Genomic DNA, 12,072 nt, shown 5'->3' with positions numbered 1-12,072 from the left:
CTTAGGATAAGTCATGTTCTCTCACCCATATCTTACTTAAATGAGACATTGGTCTTTCGTGTTTTGAATTGATGCTGAAACAAGTCAAGGCTTTGAGGACTATTGGGATAGAATGAATATATGTTGCATTGGGAAAATAATATAAATTTTTGGTGGCAATAGGGAAAATGCTATGGTTTGATCATGTCCCTTGTAATTAATGTGTTATAAAATTAATCCCCAATGCAACAGTGTTGAGAGATGAGACCGTTAACAGGTGATTAGGCCCTGAGGGCTCTGCTCTCATAAATGGGTTAATGTCATTATGGCAGGAGTGGATTTGCTGTTGAGGGAATGGGTTACTGAAAAAATAGATGACTTCAGCCCCCTTCCTCTCTCTCTGACCCTTCCACCTTCCACCATGGGACGATGCAACAAGAAGGTTCTCACAAGATCTGACCTCTCAATCTTGGACTTCCCACCTTCCAGAACTGTAAGAAATAAATATCTGGCTTTCTTTAAATAAACTATTCAGCCTGTGGTATTATGCTATAGCAACACAAAATGAACTAAAGCCAGGAGTATTGTAAGGAACTTAAGGAAAGTTTTGAGTTCTAACTAACTTCCCAGTAAGCACAATATTGAACTTTACCTTCAGGAAATTAGAAAATGGCATTCGTTTAGCATCTTTCTTTTAACCAAAGTGAATATTGTAAGGGTTTGTTTGTAACAAATTCTTTATTCTTTTTTTTGTTTCCAAAACTGTCTTCATTTTGCCCTTCCTTTCAAATTACACTTTTGCTGGAATATAGAATTCTGGGTTCATGAATAATTTTCACCTCAATACTTTCAAGTTTTACCCCATTTTCTGTGGTTTTTCTTGTTGATAGTGAGAAATCTAGAATGCCAAATTACTAACTTTTAGGTAACCATTTTAACTTTTAAGATTTTTTTTATTTATTCTTGATTTCCTAAAATTTTTCTATTACATATTCAGAAATTGATCTAATTATATTTGTTATTATTATTTTATTCTGATTGTTACTTAAAATGCACTATTCATGTAGTACTTGCATTTCTCTTCGACGTCTGAAAATTAGCTAATATTATATTAAATATTTATTCCCCGCCATTGTCTACTTCTCTATATTCTGGAACAGAGATTACAGGAGATTAGTGCCTGAAGTTTTAGTGTAAACTATCTCAACAAATCTTGTGAGAATCTTAAATGCTTGCACATATGTTTTCCATCTTTCATTGCATTGCTGTGTGGTAAATGAAGTGTTCAGTGCTATCTTCCAAGGCACTGTTTATCCTGTCTATTAATTACTTTCTGTTTTGATATTATTATTTCTCATATTTTGATTAGATTATTTTTATTTTTTATTCCTCCCTTTAATTGACCACAGTAAAGCCATGACATTTTATTGGTAACCTGCTTAGAATTGTAAAAATTATTGTATTTGGCCCATCCAAATAAAATATTGCCTAGGACAAAAGTTGCATACAATTCTAATCTCATCTAGATCTGTTCTTATAAAAGGCATATAAAAAAATCTTCAGCATCCTAAATATGATGCACTCAGTGTGAAGCATATCAGAGCTGGACATGACATTTATGTCCTTGATGGGCCTGGATTATCCAGATCCTTTACCTTGTCTTTTTCTAACCAGCCAATGTTCTGTGATATATGCTTTCTCCAGGACATAAAGCTCAAAGTAAGCCTTTATTCCCAATCTCAGCATTTCCAACATGGTCAAAGCTTGATGGATGGTTGGCTTTTGTGTAAACCTGTCCAGAATGGTAGTAACACATCTTGTACATGAGGCAGTTGAGCAGCACTGGAGAACCCTCATGGCCCACACAGAATTCCCCAATTGGAGTATAATAGTCATTCTCCTTGATATGTTTTCTTGTGTTTGTGCTACCTCCAATCTGGACCACCCAAAGAAACTTGTTGATATCATCATAGCAATACTCAGTGAAGTCTCCAAAAATGAACAGCACGTAGCTCACCTCATGCTTTCTCATGATCTCATAGGGTTTTCCTCTGTGGATATCATTGCCTGAACTACTCAGTAAATATTGGTATTATTTCATGTGTTATTGTCCACAAAAATTGTCCAGTTCACCTTAGCTATAATCTGGTAGCTATGATCCCAACATAATATGACCTTTGCATCCTCTGGAGTATTGTGACAAAGCCAACAATATGCTTCTCAGTAGTCATCAGAAATTTTGCTACTGCCATATCCACCCCAGGCATATAGCATGAAGGAAGAAGAAGAGGAGGCCTTACTGGTCACCCAGGAGTGAGTAAAAAGTGTAGGGGATGAGAAAGAAAGCCAAAATGGACCAAGGCCATTTTAGCATTAATATCATCCCACTTAATGCTTCATTCTAAATCAGGTAGGTAGAATCCTGCTGCTTTTCTTGTCTGGATGACTTATGTCCAGTCTCTTCCTATATGTGGACAACATTTGGGAGACTCCAGTGCTGGAAAGAATACGCAACAGGTGCCAATACTAGCATTAGATGCACCATTACAGCTTAAAAGTGCACACTGGCCACACCATACATGATATTCCAACCTCTGAGCATCAAACAAGTTGCTAAAGCAGAATAGAGGCCAAAACTAGAAATACCATTTGACCCAGCCATCCCATTACTGGGTATATACCCAAAGGACTATAAATCATGCTGCTATAAAGACACATGCACACGTATGTTTATTGCAGCACTATTCACAATAGCAAAGTCTTGGAACCAACCCAAATGTCCAACAACGATAGACTGGATTAAGAAAATGTGGCACATATACACCATGGAATACTATGCAGCCATAAAAATGATGAGTTCATGTCCTTTGTAGGGACATGGATGAAACTGGAAACCATCATTCTCAGTAAACTAACTCAAGGAAAAAAACCAAACACCGCATGTTCTCACTCATACGTGGGAATTGAACACATAGACACAGGACGGGGAACATCACACTCTGGGGACTGTTGTGGCCTGGGGAGAGGGGGGAGGGACAGCATTAGGAGATATACCTAATGCTAAATGACTAGTTAATGGGTGCAGCACACCAACATGGCACATGGATACATATGTAACAAACCTGTACATTGTGCACATGTACCCTAAAACTTAAAGTATAATAATAATAAAAAAAGAAAAAAAAGAAACATAAGGACAAGGAAATGCACGTCAAAATAGTATGAGGATCAAGTCATGGCTGATGCTCAGACACAGAAGCAATGATGGGGTGTTGATCTTAGCATAAGAAGGATACAGCAGTGAGTAGAAATGCCCTGTCCAAGGAGGGATTTTTTTCTGTCAGCATGAAGAGAACTCCCATAGTGAGAAGGATAAGGCCTACTAGAGAGAGGACACTGGAAAAGAACTTCAATTTGCTGTGGATTCAACTTGTTGCACAGGTAATCCAGAAAGACATGGATATGGCCAAGACCAAAAACCCCAATGGTTTCCATGCACTCTGATGAAAAGACGGCTGGAAAGCCACAGAACAGGTCTGCATAGAAAGAATAGTGCCCAGGCAGTAAACAGTACAGCAGGCCATGTAGATCCAGTGGGAGAAACAGCCTGTGAGCATCAGCACCAGTAGATGGAGAGGGATCAAGTTGATCAGGAACACAACACCTCACCATGAAGAGTCCATGCAGAAAAAAGCAAGGGCACACTTAGCCTCCCAATAGATGCAACCAGTCTTTACTGCCTTGATCCACATATTGTAGGTGAGTAGGATCCAAAAGATGGCAATCCCTTCATTATCATATGAGCCAGTCACAGATTGGAAGATATATTTTGGAACCATAGCAAACACAGCAGCCAAAAGAAGCCCAATGCCTGCATCCTTGAGCTCTTTTGTAAGGTGGCAATGTCAATAATGATGAAGGAGGATTCACGCAGACATTCTGAATGTCCATGGTGATGGGGAAAAACTGGAGTATGTGGTAGATTGCAGCAGGGGTGATAATTAAGCCTGGGTAAATTGTTCCTCCAGTGATTGATCCCAGTGATAACTAGGCTGTCTCGTCACATAAGCTATAGAATTTATAAAACTCTTCCTTAGCCAGAAACCTGGTAGTCTGATAATTAAAGTGTGGATTAACCCCATAGATAACACTTTAAAATCTCAGGACAGCAAAGAGACAGCTGGAGAAAGATAACATAGTGGCCATTGACATAATAAGCTTCAGAAGCTTTCTCATAGGACAACCACAAAAATCCATCCAGCCTCAGGCATCTTGACATCAATGGGTGGCAACAGACAACACTCAGCTGGCCAGAATCCCTAAGCAATCCCCTAGGCTCCCTCAGCGATCTATTCGCTGTTGCACTCAACCCTGGCAACCTGATTATTTTTAATATTCATATTTTATATATGTAACTTATTATTTAATACTTTCTTGTTCATTTCTGAATGGTATGTTTTAATCTCTTGAGTATACCAACTAAATTTATTATAAAATATTTGTCAAATTATTTCATACAATCAACATCATCAAGAGGGAATTCCTGTCCTGTATTTAGTTGGTTGTATTTTTACTTTTAAAAATTAACTTATTTTTTAATTGACAAAATTTTTATATATTTATCCTGCACAACATGTTGTTTTGAAATATGTATACATTGTAAAACAGCTACATTGAGCTAATTAACATATATTTTCTCAAACACTTATTTTTCATGGCAAGAACACTTAGAATGTTGGTTGTATTTCTTAGCTTTAGATTTCTTCATGCATTTTAGAATTGTGGGTCACAGGCTTATTTGAGGGGAACATATTTTTTGCTTTGCATTGCTTTATTTTTCTTTAATTCCCTTGGCTCCCTCCTCCCTGACAAGAAGTTATGAGGCTATTTTATAATCAAGGGTTGTGCCTCCTCCCTGGTAGGGATATGAAGGATTTACAAGACTGGTTAGTGAGCCTCAGGCAGCCCTGTCCTGAGGCTATGCCAGTATCCTCAGGCTTACATTGCCTGGAAACCCCACAAAAATTGTAGCCTCAGGCACCAGTTGTCAGTATATTTTCACCCTAATTTTATTAATCATAAGCTCCTGGATTTAAGCAGTGAGGCCAACTTTATTTCTCCATTTTACACGGATCTGTAGTCCTTCCCACCCCATAGGAGATGAAGTTGTAGCTTCTATTGCCTGCTTTGGAATATGGTACTTCAGCTCCATTAACCACTTCAGCCTTCTATTTTTGTCTCTGATCTATGAAAATGTTTATCTTGTCAAGTCTCTTTGATTATTTATTTTTATACTGTATCCATCTTTGCCAAATTTGTAGAGCAGAAGGGGTTACATTAAAGAAGAAACAGAGCATGCCATTTTTACTGGTGTGTCTGGGTTCATTTGTAACTCACATTCCATTAGTGATTTGTCAGTGTAATTCATAAAGGAAATCCAACCACTTTGAAGTAAAAATGACTATGGAGTATCCAGTAATTTAAAAATATAGATGATAATCAATTACTGAAATTCTTTCTGTTCTGTTTCAAGAGGTGCTTAGCATTTAAAGAGTTATTTAAAATTGCAATTCAATCAACTAGTTAAGGATATTGGAATGGTTCCTCCTCATCAGCTGTCACCGAGAAGAGCCTCAGTGTCTACACTTTAGTGTTGGTTAAGTAATTTTTATACCCTTTTCTGCAAGAGTGAAGTGAAACAATTTACACTGAATATCAGGTTGTTGAATCTTTGTATCTTTGCTTGCACATTAACATGTACCTGAGTGAAGGTCTGAAATACTCTGTTTTTAAGCCCGAAAATGTTGTGTTTTATTGAGCTTTAAGCTGAAGGTCTTATTTTTAAAAATTATACCTACCAGAAAACAATCATTTCCTCTTATAAGAAGCACTACATTAATCTAAATTGAGACATAGACTGTATATTTTACCATATGATATGCTTTTACCATGTTTGCCATATTATAAAGTCTGCATAGACAGATTAACATTTTTATTCAAGTGAACTAAGAATATATGTATCAATTAATTCACTCTACTGGACCTCAGCTGAGAAATATCCTTAGTATGCTTCAAGTCATTGACCATAGGTGGGGAATCTTCTGTATTCAGATATCCAGCAGGGTCCCTCTCCCTTTACGTTTCAATCTAAGATTCCAAAGTGATGAATTTTACTTGGCTTGCCTCTTAATTATTTTACTCCATGATCTGATTGAAGACTTTGAGCCCTATTCTGGAACAATTCTTCTTTCTTGTTTTGCACAGATCAGATCTTCCTCCAGTGTTCAAGCCATATTTACTTTCTGTACACTGACTCAGCGGTCTCCACTGTAGACACCACTTTCTTATGGCTTTTGCTTACGTCTCTTATCTTCATCAATTATTGGCCTCTTCTGTTTCCCTCCATCACGCCAGCACTGAATGAAGGCCATAAAACTTTAGATGGGAATTTGAGGTATTATATTTACTTGGAAGTTGACCAAAGGAAGCACCATTAGGGGATTTAGAAATTGAAATGCAAATGAGGATAAAGCCAGAAGAGGGTATGCTATTACAAGGTTAGTACTATGGACAACTGGGGCTCACTTCTACTGCAGACCTCTGAAATCCGGAATAATATATGCCTCAGAGTTATCCCCTTCCTTTTCCAGGGGAATGTCGGGTCCAGTATTTATCCTCTAATTCCCATTTGTCATTTCAAAAGGCTGCTCCCTAAGAGCACTAACTTTTTAGGGCATTAACTTACACATGGGTGAAAGAAAGCCTTCAGGCAGAAATTTGCCATAGACAAGGTTGTCAGGTACTAGACAGTGAATGTTAAGAAAGTATGGAGGAGGTACTAGTAGTAGCTGATGAAAGGCTCAATTCACTGGACTCATCCTCAATATCCATGTTTATTCTCCCACATGATCCCACGGTTAATTGAATAAGGGGCATGGAATTGACCTAGAAAAAAAAAAAAACCATTAGATTCTCTTTCTAGGCATTTCTCATTGGAACTGAAGAAGCTATTTGGTCTCATCTACTCAGGTAAGTTTGGGGGCTGAGAGGTAGCACTGTATGCAGCAAGAAAAGCATCAATAATTCCTGACTTCAGATAGAGAAATAAGGCAAATATACATAGAGAGACAAATTGGAGATGTTTGTTTACTAATGACATTCTAATGGCTTGTTCATATTCTGGGGATGTCTGTCTGTATTGCCTATCCTTGGGTTTCATGGATTATACCCGAGTTTTATAAGTTTATCCTTCACACTTAAATTTCAAGCATAAATTCTATACTCTGAATGAACTTAGCAAATGGATTTCCTTCTAGACCCATTTAAAGAGGATGCACAAGAATACTGGTATATGCATAAAAAAACATAGGAGGTTGACAGCCTCCACATTTTATCAAAGTCAGACCAAATTGGAGTGAGGAAGATGAAGTATATTACCAGATATATAGAGAAAAAAAATACCATGAGGCACCTTATTATATCTGAGTCAAGCACATTTTCATTTTAACATATTTTTATTATGGTGAAATATACAAAGCATAAAATTTACCCTTTAACCATTTTTAAGTGTACAGTTCAGTAGCATTAAGTGCATTCGCCTTGCTGTGCAGCCGTCACTATTATCTATCTCCAAAACTCTTTTTATCTTTCCAAGCTGAAACTCTGTACCCAGTAACAATAATTCCATCTTTCTCCATTCCACAGCCCCAGGCAAACACCATATTATTTTCTGTCTCTATGATTTTGACCAGTCTAGGTACTCACACTATTAACGCTCACATGTGTGAAAGAAAGCCCGTAGGCAGTAAGTGGAAGCATACAGTGTTTGTCCTTTTGTGGCTGCCTTATTTCACTTAGTATAATATCTTCAAGGTTCTTTCATGCTGTAGTATGTGTTGGGATTAAATTTCTTTTTATGCTGAGTAATATTCCACTGTATGTATATGTCACATTTTGTTTATGCATTCTTCCATCGATGAACACTTAAGTTGCTTCCTCCTTTTGGCTGTTATAAATAATGCTGCTATGAATGTGGATATACAAATATCTTTTTGAGTCTTTGATTTCAATTTCTTGGATATATATCCTGAAGTGAATTACTGAGTCATATGGTAACTCTATTTTTAATTTTTTGAAATTGCCATACTCTTTTCTGTAGCACCTGCACCATTTTACATTAGAACCAGTGATGTACAAGGGCTCCAATTTCTGCATAGTCTTTCCAACTGAGTCAAATAACTTTTAAAAAAGATTTATAGTATCTTCATCCAAGAGAGGTTTAGAATTACACATTCTTATTTTTCTGGTCACAGTTGTTGCTAAGAACTGCTCCCTAGTAGAATTAACTTTCTTAGGGCATTAACTGACACATGTGTGAAAGAAAGCCCCTAGGCAGAAATTTGAAGTAGTTATACTTAAAAACTTGTTTTTAATATTCTTTCTTAGATGAAAATTTTAAATTTACATGCAGTTGTAAGGACAAAAAAGTGACATCTCATATACCCTTTATCCAGTTACCCCTAATAGTAATATATTGCAAAACTATAGTATGATAGCCCAAAAAGATATTGACACGGATATATATACTCAAAACACACAACAGTGCCATTACCAGGCTCCTTTAATGTTGTCCTTTCGTACCCAAGCTCCTTCCCCTGCCATCCCAATCCCCTCTTTTACCCCTGACAGCCACTTGTATGTTCTCCATTTCTATAATTTTGTCATTTCAAAAATATTACGCAAGTGGGATCATCCAGTATGTTCCATTTAGGGATTGGATTTTTTCATTCAGCATAGTTCTCTGGAGATTTAACCAGGTTGTTGTACCTAAATAATATGTTCCTTTATATCACTGAGTAGTATTCCACAGCATGAATCTTTGTAATATTCACATGGCTAACATAATATGTTTAGCCATTTAACTATTAAAAGATATCTACATTGTTCACACTTCTGGGCTACTAAAAAGTAAATTTGCCATGAACTTTCATGTACAGATTTTTGTGTGAACACACACTTTATTTATTAGGGGTGAACGCCCAAGAGTGCAATTGCTGAGTCATATGGCAGTTGCATGTTTAGTTTTATTAAAAACTGACATATTGTTTTCAGAGTGGTTTTGCTGCTTCCCATTCCCACCAATAATGTATGTAAAATCTAGTTTCTCCACATCCTCAAAAGCATTTGGCCTGTTCATTTCCTTTGCCCACATTTAATGGGTTTGTTTGTCATTTACTTGTAAATTTGTTTAAGCTCCGTGTAGATTCTGGGTATTAGACCTTTGTCAGGTGGATAGATTGCAAAAATTTTCTCCAATTATGTAGGTTGTCTTATCACTCTGATGATAGTTACTTTTGCTGCGCAGACGCTCCATAGTTTAATTAGTTGCCATTTGTCAATTTTGGCTTTTGTTGCAATTGCTTTTGATTTTTTTGTAATGAAATCTTTGCCCATGCCTACGTCCTGAATGGTACTTCCAGATTTTCTTCTAGGGTTTTTATAGTTTTAGGTTTTACATTTAAGTCTTTAATCCATCTTGAGTTAATTTTTATATAAGGTATAAGGAAAGGGTCCAGTTTCTATTTTCTGCACACGGCTAGCCAGTTTTCCCAGCACCATTTATTAAATAGAGAATCCTTTCCTCATTGCTTGTTTTTGTCAGGTTTGTCGAAGATCACATGGTTGTAGATGTTTGGTCTTATTTCTGAGGTCTTTATTCTGTTCCATTAGTCTATGTGTCTGTTTTCATTTTGTTTTTTTTGTTGTTGGTTACTGTACCCCTGTCATATAGTTTGAAGTCTGGTAGTGTGATGCCTCCAGCTTTCTTTTTTGCTTAGAATCGTCTTTCTATACCAGCCCTTTTTTGGTTCCATATGAATTTTAAGGTAGTATTTTTCTAATTCTGGGAAGGATGTCAATGGTAGTTTAATGGGAATAGCATTGAATCTGTAAATTACTTTGGGCAGCATGGCCATTTTCATGATATTGATTCTCCCTATTCATGAGCACGGGATATTTTTCCATTTGTTTGTGTCCTCTCTTATTTCCTTTAGCAGTGGTTTGAAATTCTCCTTGAAGAGGTCCTTCACTTCCTTTGTTAGCTGTATTCCTAGGTATTTTATTATCTTTGTAGCAATTGCGAATGGGAGGTCATTCATGATTTGGCTCTCTGCTTTTCTATTGTTTGTGTATAGGAATGCTTGTGATTTTTGCACATTGATTTTGAATCCTGAGACTTTGCTGAAGTTGCTTATCAGCTTAAGATTTGGGGCTGTGATGATGGGTTTTTCTAGATGATAGACTGGATAAAGAAAATGTGGTACATATACACCATGGAATACTATGCAGCCATAAAAAGGAACAAGATCATGTCCTTTGCAGGGACATGGATGGAGCTTAGCTCAGCAAACTAACACAGGAACAGAAAACCAAGCACCACATATTCTCACTTATAAGTGGGAGCTGAATGATGAGAACACCTGGACACAGGGAGGGGAACAACACACACTGCAGCCTGATGGGGGGCAAGGGGACAGAGAGCATCAGGATAAATACTTAATGTACACGGGGCTTAATACCTACATGATGGATTGATAGGTGCAGCAAATCACCATGGCACGTGTCTACCTATGTAACAAACCTGTACATCCTGCACATGTACCCTGGAACTTAAAATTAAATTGAATTTTTAAAACATTTGGTCTTTTCAATATTTTTAATCTTAGCCGCCAACCTGATACGTGTATAGTAATACCTCATTGTGATTTAAATTGCATTTCCAAAATGGCTGATAATGTTGAATATGTTTTAATAGGTTAATTGCTCTATACAATTCCTATTCCATGAAATGTATATTATGCTTATGTCTTATTTTGTAATCAGATTGCTTTGTCGTTATTGGGTACTGCTGAGTCTTAAAAAATTCTAATACATTGTAGATAGTATTTATTTGTCAGATATACATAGAGTTTAGTTTGCAAGTATTTTCTTTTTTATTTAACTTTTATTTTAAGTTCAGGAGCACATGTGCAGGTTTCCTATATAGGTGAAGTTGTGTCATGGGGGGGTTGTTGTACAGATTATTTCATCACCTAGATAGTAAGCCTAGTACCCATTAGTTATTATTCCACATCCTCTCCCTCCTCCCACACTCCACCCTTTGATAGGCCCCAGTGTGTCTTGTTTCCCTCTGTGTGTCCATGTGTTCTCATCATTTAGCTCCCACTTATAAGTGAGAACATTCAGGATTTGTTTTTCTGTTTCTGCATTAGTTTGCTAAGGATATCGACCTCCAACTCCATCCATGTCCCCGCAAAGGCCAGGGTCTCATGCATTTTTCTGGTTACATAAAAGTATTCCATGGTGTGTATGGACCACATTTTCTTTATCCAGTCTACCATTGATGGGCATTTAGGTCGATTTTATGGCTTTGCTATTGTGAATAGTGCTGCAATGAACACATGTGTGCATGTGTCTTTACAACAGAATGATTTATATAGTCCTTTGGGTATATACCCAGTAATGGGACTGCTGAGTCGAATGGTATCTCTGTCTTTAGATCTTTGAAGAATCACCTCACTGTCTTCCAAAGTGGTTGAACTAATTTACACTCACACCAACAGTGTATAAACATTTCTTTTTCTCTGTAACCTCAGCAGCATCTGTTATTTTTTGACTTTTTAATAATAGCCATTCTCACTGGTGTGCAATGGTATCCCATTGTGGTTTTGATTTGCATTTCTCTAATGATAAGTGATGTGAGCTTTTCATATGATTGTTCGCCCCATGTATGTTTTCTTTTCAGAAGTATCTGTCCATGTCTTTTGCCCACTTTTTAATGGGGTTGGGTTTGTTTGTTTGTTTTGTAAATTTGCGAAGGTTCCTTGTAGATTCTGGATATTAGACCTTTGTCAGATAAATCCATTGCAAAAATTTTCTCCCGCTCTGTAGGTTATCTGTTTACTCTGTTGAGAGTTTATTTTGCTGTGCAGATCTTAATTTAATTAGATCCCATTTGTCAATTTTTGCTTTTGTTGCAACTGCTTTTGCTGTCTTTGTCATGAAATCTTTGCCTGTGCCTATGTCCTGAATGGT

General features: G+C 37.0%; 1 pseudogene; it reads right to left on the bottom strand.

Moving 5' to 3' along the window:
- Positions 1 to 1,595: 1,595 nt before the first annotated feature.
- LOC115834278 lies at positions 1,596 to 4,258 on the bottom strand (annotated as a pseudogene).
- Between the last annotated feature and the right edge of the window lie 7,814 nt (positions 4,259 to 12,072).

Source organism: Nomascus leucogenys, unplaced genomic scaffold (genome assembly GCF_006542625.1).
Source record: "Nomascus leucogenys isolate Asia unplaced genomic scaffold, Asia_NLE_v1 000578F_198025_qpd_obj, whole genome shotgun sequence".
NCBI classification, from domain to species: domain Eukaryota; kingdom Metazoa; phylum Chordata; class Mammalia; order Primates; family Hylobatidae; genus Nomascus; species Nomascus leucogenys.
The sequence above is the reverse complement of the archived record's forward strand: the minus strand, read 5'-3'. Positions and strand labels throughout refer to the sequence as shown.